This window comes from Schistocerca nitens, chromosome 5 (assembly GCF_023898315.1).
Source record: "Schistocerca nitens isolate TAMUIC-IGC-003100 chromosome 5, iqSchNite1.1, whole genome shotgun sequence".
NCBI classification, from domain to species: Eukaryota; Metazoa; Arthropoda; class Insecta; order Orthoptera; family Acrididae; genus Schistocerca; species Schistocerca nitens.
This window is the reverse complement of record NC_064618.1, coordinates 347,431,542-347,443,294: the sequence shown is the minus strand read 5'-3', so window position 1 is coordinate 347,443,294 and position 11,753 is coordinate 347,431,542.

The following is an 11,753-nucleotide window of genomic DNA, read 5'->3' as shown; positions in this document are numbered from 1 at the left end:
TATCATTGTGAATGTAGATAGGTGATTGCTCAGTATGTCCATTCAGTGTTAATTCTCGAACACATAAATCATCAAAGTGCTTAATTTATGATCTATCTCTCTGCGTATGAGAGTGACAGAGCATTCTCGCTGCCTTAGGGTAAAATTAGGGAGTGAAAGACCCTCATCACATTGTCATTAACCAGCCCGTCCTGCAGCTGATCAGAAGAAGACCGCTATCTCCACGTCTCGTGAATGAATGGAGCTTTCCGAGTCCTCACCCGTTCAAGTGCACGAGATTTCTCGAGATGCGTCCATGTCAAGTAGCTTAGCACTCCTTATCGATGTATAGTAACTGATTTCTTTGTCGAGATGTAATAGCAGACGGTTAATATGATCAAGAAACGAATGATTTTTATGCACGACGGAGCTCCATATGGATAAAGTTCGACACATTTTTACGTAAATCAGCCAAGCTATCAACTTGTTGTATTGTTGTAGAGTCTATGATCGGTACCTAGAAGGTATTGGTAAGAGAGAACATAAACACACGCACTCCTAAGTCTACAACGTTCTGTACTTAAAACGGGCTTTAATGTTAGATAGCTTACGTTTGCAACCTATCAGTTGTATGGAATGTAGCGCTGTTGATATTCCAATGTAGGAAATACACTCCTGGAAATTGAAATAAGAACACCGTGAATTCATTGTCCCAGGAATGGGAAACTTTATTGACACATTCCTGGGGTCAGATACATCACATGATCACACTGACAGAACCACAGGCACATAGACACAGGCAACAGAGCATGCACAATGTCGGCACTAGTACTGTGTATATCCACCTTTCGCAGCAATGCAGGCTGCTATTCTCCCATGGAGACGATCGTAGAGATGCTGGATGTAGTCCTGTGGAACGGCTTGCCATGCCATTTCCACCTGGCGCCTCAGTTGGACCAGCGTTCGTGCTGGACGTGCAGACCGCATGAGACGACGCTTCATCCAGTCCCAAACATGCTCAATGGGGGACAGATCCGGAGATCTTGCTGGCCAGGGTAGTTGACTTACACCTTCTAGAGCACGTTGGGTGGCACGGGATACATGCGGACGTGCATTGTCCTGTTGTAACAGCAAGTTCCCTTGCCGGTCTAGAAATGGTAGAACGATGGGTTCGATGACGGTTTGGATGTACCGTGCACTATTCAGTGTCCCCTCGACGATCACCAGTGGTGTACGGCCAGTGTAGGAGATCGCTCCCCACACCATGATGCCGCGTGTTGGCCCTGTGTGCCTCGGTCGTATGCAGTCCTGATTGTGGCGCTCACCTGCACGGCGCCAAACACGCATACGACCATCATTGGCACCAAGGCAGAAGCGACTCTCATCGCTGAAGACGACACGTCTCCATTCGTCCCTCCATTCACGCCTGTCGCGACACCACTGGAGGCGGGCTGCACGATGTTGGGGCGTGAGCGGAAGACGGCCTAACGGTGTGCGGGACCGTAGCCCAGCTTCATGGAGACGGTTGCGAATGGTCCTCGCCGATACCCCAGGAGCAACAGTGTCCCTAATTTGCTGGGAAGTGGCGGTGCGGTCCCCTACGGCACTGCGTAGGATCCTACGGTCTTGGCGTGCATCCGTGCGTCGCTGCGGTCCGGTCCCAGGTCGACGGGCACGTGCACCTTCCGCCGACCACTGGCGACAACATCGATGTACTGTGGAGACCTCACTCCCCACGTGTCGAGCAATTCGGTGGTACGTCCACCCGGCCTCCCGCATGCCCACTATACGCCCTCGCTCAAAGTCCGTCAACTGCACATACGGTTCACGTCCACGCTGTTGCGGCATGCTACCAGTGTTAAAGACTGCGATGGAGCTCCGTATGCCACGGCAAACTGGCTGACACTGACGGCGGCGGTGCACAAATGCTGCGCAGCTAGCGCCATTCGACGGCCAACACCGCGGTTCCTGGTGTGTCCGCTGTGCCGTGCGTGTGATCATTGCTTGTACAGCCCTCTCGCAGTGTCCGGAGCAAGTATGGTGGGTCTGACACACCGGTGTCAATGTGTTCTTTTTTCCATTTCCAGGAGTGTATATTTCAAGGTCAGGACACACATCCTTCTTCCCAGTTTATCTACGAAAAACTATGTGATCGAACCATAAAACGAACAAACTACTTCCTTAAAACATTGGCTCCTTGTGATAGAAGTACAATATTGCTTTCCGGAGATGTATAGCGATCACAGTTCTCATCCGACCGCGGTTCGGAAATTATACTATGTTTGCATCAGCCCTATATAAAATGATCGTTAATAAAGGCGAATACCTCTTACAAGGAAATAGATAAACGCATAGTAGCAGTGTCCTACATGTGAAAAATACAAGTCATTTCGTCAGTAACTCTTTAAACAGCACACCTGTCAATAAAATGTGTGCACGGAGATTGCAATGCCTCAGAAGCACCTATCGCTAACTTAGTTATGACGCTGAAGTCTCGATTTTTCACCCATGATTTGACAGGGGGGATGGAGTACACTGGCTTTATCAAAGTTCGTCTAGAATGCATCATCAATCAACCATTAAATCGTACCTTGTTACAGCTCCATCCCAATCGATCGTCCTGTCCAATCTCTGTTATCCTTTACCGCAGATGCAAGTATGTTTAGAGGCGTTTGGTTCTCTGTCTTCCTGAAAAGCATCAAATACAGTACCCGAACAGACATACAGTATAATGCTGCCTCGACGGAAAAAAATTGACTGCCTCCCTGATTCCCTTCGTTTCGATGTCGGACGTTTTCTTGGATTCCTCTTGTTGCCGCATACTTGTTCCCATGTACAAATGTTCGACGCGAACCAGAAGATATGCCAGTACTTCCTCAATTTCCCCGCATTTAGATGTATATTCGGTCGACTTATAACAATTCCTTCAAAATATTTTGCAATTCTATATTTTATGTCAGATCTATCAATGCGATCATGACATAACCTCTCGTTCTGTGTTTTAAAATTGCATGTAAATGTAGCACAGCTGCCAACACCTAGCCCAAATGTACTGATCAGGAGGCATAATATAACACTGTATTGTATCCAGTCACATCCACATCTGGAGAGCGTTTGCTCTGTTTTCTGTTTGTCTGTGTATATGCATGCCTCGTGGACGGTTCCCAGGACTCAGTCCTATCTACCGGTGGACCAATCTTCGAACATAGAATACGTGTCCAGAAATATCGCATGGTTGGTGCATTGGTATGGTGGATCCGCCTCCAAACATAGGTCACAGTATATAGTCAACGGCATATCCACACACTCGAACGCTATCTCGGATGTGGTATATTGTGGACCTGCATCCCAACACCACTTCATCCATCGTGAATGGCTGATCCACCTTCAAACCCTATCCCTTCCACGGCATATTGTTAATCCGCATCTCAACATCGCACTGGATATAATGCGCGGCAGATCCACATTTTAACGCTAACTCAGGTGTACTGCGGGTCCTGGGAGCCTTCCGCAAGGCATGCACATAAACGGACATACAGAAAACAGAGCAAACGCCCTCCAAATGTGAAGGTGAATGGATATAGTCGAGTTGTTATTGTTGTTGTTGTTGTTGTGGTCTTCAGTCCTGAGACGGGTTTCATGCAGCTCTCCATGCTACTCTATCCTGTGCAAGCCTTTTCATCTCCTAACACTTACTGCAACCTACATCCTTCTGAATCTGTTTAGTGTATTCATCTTTTGGTCTCCCTCTACGATTTTTACCCTCGACGTTGCCCTCCAATACTAAATCGGTGATCCCTTGATGCCGCAGAACATGTCCTACCAACCGATCCCTTCTTCTAGTCAAGTTGTGCCACAAGCTCCTCTTCTCCCCAATTCTCTTCAATACCTCCTCATTAGTTTTGTGATCTACCTATCTAATCTTCAGCGTTCTTCTGTAGCACCACATTTCGAAAGCTTCTATTCTCTTCTTGTCCAAACTATTTATCGTCCATGTTTCACTTCCATACATGGCTACACTCCATACAAATACTTTCAGAAACGACTTCCTGACACTTTAATCTAGATGTTAACAAATTTCTCCTCTTCAGAAATGTTTTCCTTCCCATTGCCAGCCTACATTTTATATCCTCTCTACTTCGATCACCACCAGTTATTTTGCTCCCCAAATAGCAAAACTCCATTAATACTTTAAGTGTCTCATTTCCTAATCTAATTCCCTCATCATCACCCGACTTAATTCGACTACATTCCACTATCCTCGTCTTGCTTTTGTTGATGTTTATCTTATACCCTCCTTTCAAGACCCTGTCCATTCCGTTCAACTGCTCTTCCAAGTCCTTTGCTGTCTCTGACACAATTACAGTGCCATCGGCGAGCCTCAAAGTTTTTACACTACTGGCCATTAAAATTTCTACACCAAGAAGAAATCCAGATGGTAAACGGGTATTCATTGGACAACTATATTATACTAGAACTGACATGTGATTACATTTTCATGCAATTTGGGTGCATAGATCCTGAGAAATCAATACCCAAAACAACCACCTCTGGCCATAATAACGACCTTGATACGCCTGGTCATTGAGTCGAACAGAGCTTGGATGGCGTGTACAGGTACAGCTGCCCATGCAGCTTCAACACGATACCACAATTCATCAAGAGTAGTGACTAGCGAATTGTGACGAGCCAGTTACTCGGCCACCATTGACCAGACGTTTTCAGTTGGTGAGAGATCTGGAGAATGCTGTAGCCAGGGTAGCAGTCGAACATTTTCTGTATCCAGAAAGGCCCGTACAGGACCAGCAACATGCGGTCGTGCATTATCCTGCTGAAATGTACTGTTTCGCAGAGATCCAATGAAGGGTAGAGCCACGGGTCGTAATACATCTGAAATGTAACGTCCACTGTTCAAAGTGCCGTCAATGCAAACAAGAGGTGACCGAGACGTGTAACCAATGGCACCCCATACCATCACGTTGGGTGATACGCCAGTATGGTGATGACGAATACAAGCTTCCAATGTGCAATCACCGCGATGTCGCCAAACACGGATGCGACCTTCATGATGCTGTAAACATAACCTGGATTCATCCGAAAAAAAAAGACGTTTAGCCATTCGTGCACCTAGGTTCGCCGTTGAGTACACTATCGCAGGCGCTCCTGTCTGTGATACAGCGTCAAGGATAACAGCACCCATGGTCTCCGAGCTGACAGTCCATGCTGCTGCAAACGTAGTCGAATTGTTCGGGCTGATGGTTGTTGTCTAGCAAACGTCCCCATCTGTTGTCTCAGGGATCGAGACGTGTCTGCACGATCCGTTACAGCTATGCGGATAAGATGCCTGTCGTTTCGACTGCTAGTGATACGAGGCTGTTGGGATCTAGCACGGCATTCCGTATTACCCTCCTGAACCCACCGATTCCATATTCTGCTAATAGTCATTGGATCTCTACCAACGCGAGCAGCAATGTCGCAATACGATAAACCGCAATCGCGATTGGCTACAACCCGATCTTTATCAAAGTCGGAAACGTGATGGTACGCATTTCTCCTCCTTACACGAGGCATCACAACAACGTTTCACCAGGCAACGCCGGTCAACTGCTGTTTGTGTATGAGAAATCGGTTGGAAACTTTTCTCATGTCGCACGTTGTAGGTGTCGCCACCGTCGCCAACCTTGTGTGAATGCTCTGAAAAGCTAATCATTTGCTTATCACAGCATCTTCTTCCTGTAGGTTAAATTTCGCATTTGTAGCACATCATCTTCGTGGTGTAGCAATATTAATGGCCAGTAGTGTATTTCTTCTACATGGATTTTAATACCTTCTCCGAATTTTTCTTTTGTTTCCTTTACTGCTTGCTCAATATAAAGATTGACTAACTTCGGGGAGGGGCTACAACCCTGCCTCAAACCAATCTGTGCTTGCCTTTCATGCCCATCAACTCTTATAACTACCATCTGGTTTATGTAAAAATTTTAAATAGCCTCTCGCTCCCTGTATTTTACCCCTGCCACTTTCAGAATATGAAAGAGACTGTTCCAGTTAACATTGTCAAAAGCTTTCTCTCAGTCCACAAATACGTGAAACGTAAGTTTGCCTTTCCTTAATCTATTTTCTAAGATACGTCATAGGGTCACGTGTTCCAGTATTTCTACGGAATCAAAACTGATCTTCCCCGAGGTCGACTTCTACCAGTTTTTCCATTCGTCTGTAAGGAATTCGCGTTAGTATTTTGCAGCCGTGACTTATTAAACTGATAGTTCGGTAAGTTTCACATCTGTAAACACCTGCTTTCTTTGGGATTGGAATTATGATATTCTTCTTGAAGCCTGAGGGTATTTCGCCTGTCTCATACATTTTGCTCACCAGCTGGTAGAGTTTTGTCAGGACTGGCTCTCCCAAGGCTGTCAGTAGTTCTAATGGAATGTTGTCTACTTCCAGGGCCTTGTTTCGACTTAGGTCTTTAAGTGCTCTGTCAAACTCTTCACGCAGTATGATATCTCCCAATTCATCTTCATCTACATCCCCTTCCATTTCCATAAAATTGTCCTCAAGTACGTGGCCCTTGTATAGACCGTCTATATACTCCTTCCACCTTTCTGCTTTCCCTTCTTTGCTTAGAAATGAGTTTCCATCAAAGCTCTTGATATTCATACAAGTGGTTCTCTTTTCTCCAAAGGTCTCTTTAGTTTTCCTGTGGGCAGTATCTATCTTAACCTTGGGGAGGTAAGCCTCTACATCAGTACATTTTTCCTCTAACCATCCCAGCATAGCCGTTTTGCACTTCCTGTCAATCTCATTTTTGAGACGATTGTATTCCTTTTTGCCTGCTTCATTTACTGCATTTTTATATTTTCTCCTTTCATCAATTAAGTTCAATATTTCTTCTGTTACCCAAGGGTTTCTACTAGCCCTCGTGTTTTTACCTGTTTGATCCTCTGCTGCCTTCAGTATTTCATCCCTCAAAGCTACCCATTCTTCTTCTACTGTATTTCTTTCCCCCATTCCTGTCAATTGTTCCCTTATGCTCTCCCTGAAACTCTGTACAACCTCAGGTTCTTTCAGTCTATCCAGGTCCCATCTCCTTAAATTCCCAACTTTTTGCAGTTTCTTCAGTTTTAATCTGCAGTTCATAACCAATAGATCTTGGTCAGAGTCCACATCTGCCCCTGGAAATGTCATACAATTTAAAACCGGGTTCCTAAATCTCTGTCTTACCATTATATAAGCTATTTGATACCTTCGAGTATCTCCAGGCTCCTTCGAGTACAGTGCTGTATTACGCCTTCCGATCAGTGCATTTGTGCTAGGTGTTGGCAGCTGTGCTATATTTACTTTAGAACACAGAGTGAGAGGTTATGTCAAGATCTCATGGATTTATCTGACATAAAATCAATATAACTGCGAAAAATGACGAGGGAATAGGTACAATTTCGACGAATATACATCTAAATGCGGGGAAATTGAGGAAGTACTTGCATATCTTCTGGTTCACGCCGAACAATTTGTACATGGGAACACGTATGCGGCAACAAGAGGAATCTGAGAAACGCCGACATCGAAACGATGGGAATCAGGGAGAGAGTCAATTTTTTACGTTGAGGCAGCATTATACTGTATGCCTGTTGAGGTACCAGTGATACACGCGAGTTGATTACTGTATATGATGCTTTTCAGGAAGACAAAGAACTAACCGCCTCTATACAACTTGCATCTGCCTTAAAGGATAACAGAGAGTGGAAGGGGTGATTGATTGACATGGAGCTGCAATGAGGTATGATTTAATGGTTGATTGATGATGCATTCTAGACGAACTTTGATTACGTTGATGTACTCCATCCCCCCTGTCAAATCATGGGTGAGAAATCGAGACTTCTGCGTGATAACTAAGTTAGCGATAGGCGCTTCTGAGGCACTGCAATCCCCGTGCACACATTTGCCTGACAGGTGTGCTGTTTACAGAGTTAGTCACGAAATGACTTGTAATTTTCACATTTTGGACGCTGCTCCTATGCGTTTATCTGTTTGTAAGAGGTATTCGCCGTTACTAACGATAATTTTATATAGAGCTGATGCAAGCATAGTATAATTTCCGAACCGCGATCGGATGTGAACAGTGGGCGCTATTCATCCCCGGAAAGCAATGTTGTACATGTATGTCAAGGAACCAATGTTTCAAGGAAGTAGTTTTTTATTTTACGGTTCGATAACATAGTTTATCGTAGATAAACGAAGAAGAAAGTTGTGTGTCCTGCGCTTGAAATATATTCCTTACATTGGAATATTAACAGCGCTACATTCCATACAACTGATAGGTTGGAAACGTAAGCAATCTAACATTATAGCCCGTTTTAAGTGCAGAATGTTGTAGCCTTAGGAGTTCGTGTGTTATTGTTCTCTCTTACCAATCAATGACAATGTGATGAGGGTTTTTCACTCTCTAATTTTACCCTAAGACAGCGAGAATATTCTGTGGCTCTCATTCGCAGACAGATAGATCGTAAATAAAGCACTGTGCTCGAGATGTTAGAAATATGTAGAGTGCCTTCTGGTATACTTTGATGATTTATGTGTTCGAGAATTAACACTGAATGGACATACTGAACAGCCATCTATCTACATTCACAATGATACTCGCAAATTACGGAAGGGGCAGCTGAGCTGTGATACTGAAATTGGGGAAATATGCTGTCACATCATTAGCAGGTGTAGAAGTTACTGTAAAATTGCTAAAATTGTTTGCGCTATGAACTGTGATGCTTATTATTACAGTACATTGGCAGTGTCTTTTCCATTCCATTCAGGCATTGGCGCAATGTTGGTTACCACATAATGATTGACTGACAGCGCTTGTTCGAGTTCGGGAATGAGTTTTGTGGATGGGTGACACGTTCTGGTGGTTGCTAGCAGCGAAACAGTGATGGCGTGCATGAGTGTAATTAATGGAATCAGTCGAAAGGGAATGTAGAGCCATCATCTATTCCATCACTGTGACAGATGAGTATAAATGTAGAGGTTGTCAATCACTTTTGGATATCAGTTTGGAAACTAACCACAATGCGGCCAAACTCTTCTAGTTTCGTTATGTTGTAACTGTCTTTTATTTAAAATCATCTCCCATGTGGCGTGTGTTGTGGCAGCCCCACTAACAAGATGATACACACCAAGTGAAGTCTAGTTTTCTGCAAGAGGACTTGGATCAGAGCGTCTTAATGTCAGTTTCGGACCTGACACAGACCTTGAAGTCATGGCAGAAAAACAGAATGTATGGCAGTGTACAAAGCGTGTTAGAAAAATATGTTTCAAACAACAGCACAAGGTCACAGGGAGCGTTTCTTGCGACTTACAGTATAGTGTGTGGGATACGGTCATCATCCCACAGTATGGGTGTTGAAACCTGAAACTGTCTTCTGCAATGGATCAAAAGCTGTATATTTAACAGGATCGTCCCACATAGGCAGCAGCATCGGTTTGACAGGTAAATTCTATGACAGACGGGGTGACCCATTAGGAATGCTATTCTGGGGAGCATTGGGTAATCTCTTCCTCCTGGATGGACCACAACACGCTATGCGTCATTGCCCCAGCAACAGTGCCTAGGTGACTTCTATATCGAATGAAGTCAGTGGAGCTTTTGTAGTTAGTGATTTTTCTCTGTTGGGGTAGAGAATAACGATGATAGCATGTTGGGCTGAGTGATTTGAATGGACGCAGTTCTGCTTCGAACTGTGGTATCTGTATGTAATTTGGAGACATCCCACATTGCGCGCATATCCACCGAATGGTCAAAACACAGTCCTGTTGCATTAACTCAGGTCTTTTGTTTCTATACACGTTTCGGAAGGTGGTGGATATGTCTTTCTCCGACATCTGCTCAGTTCCGACTTAAATTGGGATGATCACAGGCGGAAAGGTGTAGAAATGGGAGCAGTTGCAAGGTGGATAGGGGGTGACTAAATCACGTTGGAAATTTAATGTGGCAGTTAGGTTCTGGAAAGGTGACTGGTTTCGAGATATGGGAGTGCCAGAAATATTACTGAGTAGTGGTTTCAATCATCAAAGGAATTGTCAATAGGATCCAACACAGGTATGTGCCTGAATGGAAAGACCTGATTCCAAATCGTGGACATCTTTTCTAGCGAATAGCGTAACATCAGAGATCTGAGAACGTAGTGCACATTTTCTTATGACCTCAATCAGCATACCATCTACTATTGCTTGTGGTCCTCAATCAACCATCGCCTATAGCTCAGTGGATATATCACTGAACCTCTGACATGGGAACGAGACAGAATGCGCTACAAATACTGAAGAAATATCTAGCCGCAGTGGCGTGAGGAATTTGCGAATACAGGTTTCATTCTACGTTCCTTAGCGGAATCACTTTCTGAACTGAATAATTTTATTACGAGATTGCACCGTCGGTGACGTGTTGATCTGATACTATACTCTCCTGCAAAGGCCGTCACGGTATTTGTCTGGGCAAAAAACCACCTCATTCATAGGTAATGTCATACCTCGATTTGTAAAGCAAGTATAGCTTCCAGCATGGATACTTGTGTGCACCTGTAGGACCAAGACCACTTGTGACAGTAACATACAGTAGTTGTTGTGATCGTGTTTTTTAACATATGATACGATTGCGGCTCTCTTTCTAAGACACAGAGGTATCACTCACAAGAAAAACTTATGAGACACGTCAATCCATCGCTGATTTTCTCTCAGAATTATATTGTATCGTAGGTAATCAGTTATTGACAAAGTATTATACACTCCTGGAAATGAAAAAAAGAACACATTGACACCGGTGTGTCAGACCCACCATACTTGCTCCGGACACTGCGAGAGGGCTGTACAAGCAATGATCACACGCACGGCACAGCGGACACACCAGGAACCGCGGTGTTGGCCGACGAACGGCGCTAGCTGCGCAGCATTTGTGCACCGCCGCCGTCAGTGTCAGCCAGTTTGCCGTGGCATACGGAGCTCCATCGCAGTCTTTAACACTGGTAGCATGCCGCGACAGCGTGGACGTGAACCGTATGTGCAGTTGACGGACTTTGAGTGAGGGCGTATAGTGGGCATGCGGGAGGCCGGGTGGACGTACCGCCGAATTGCTCAACACGTGGGGCGTGAGGTCTCCACAGTACATCGATGTTGTCACCAGTGGTCGGCGGAAGGTGCACGTGCCCGTTGACCTGGGACCGGACCGCAGCGACGCACGGATGCACGCCAAGACCGTAGGATCCTACGCAGTGCCGTAGGGGACCGCACCGCCACTTCCCAGCAAATTAGGGACACTGTTGCTCCTGGGGTATCGGCGAGGACCATTCGCAACCGTCTCCATGAAGCTGGGCTACGGTTCCGCACACCGTTAGGCCGTCTTCCGCTCACGCCCCAACATCGTGCAGCCCGCCTCCAGTGGTGTCGCGACAGGCGTGAATGGAGGGACGAATGGAGACGTGTCGTCTTCAGCGATGAGAGTCGCTTCTGCCTTGGTGCCAATGATGGTCGTATGCGTGTTTGGCGCCGTGCAGGTGAGCGCCACAATCAGGACTGCATACGACCGAGGCACACAGGGCCAACACCCGGCATTATGGTGTGGGGAGCGATCTCCTACACTGGCCGTACACCACTGGTGATCGTCGAGGGGACACTGAATAGTGCACGGTACATCCAAACCGTCATCGAACCCATCGTTCTACCATTCCTAGACCGGCAAGGGAACTTGCTGTTCCAACAGGACAATGCACGTCCGCATGTATCCC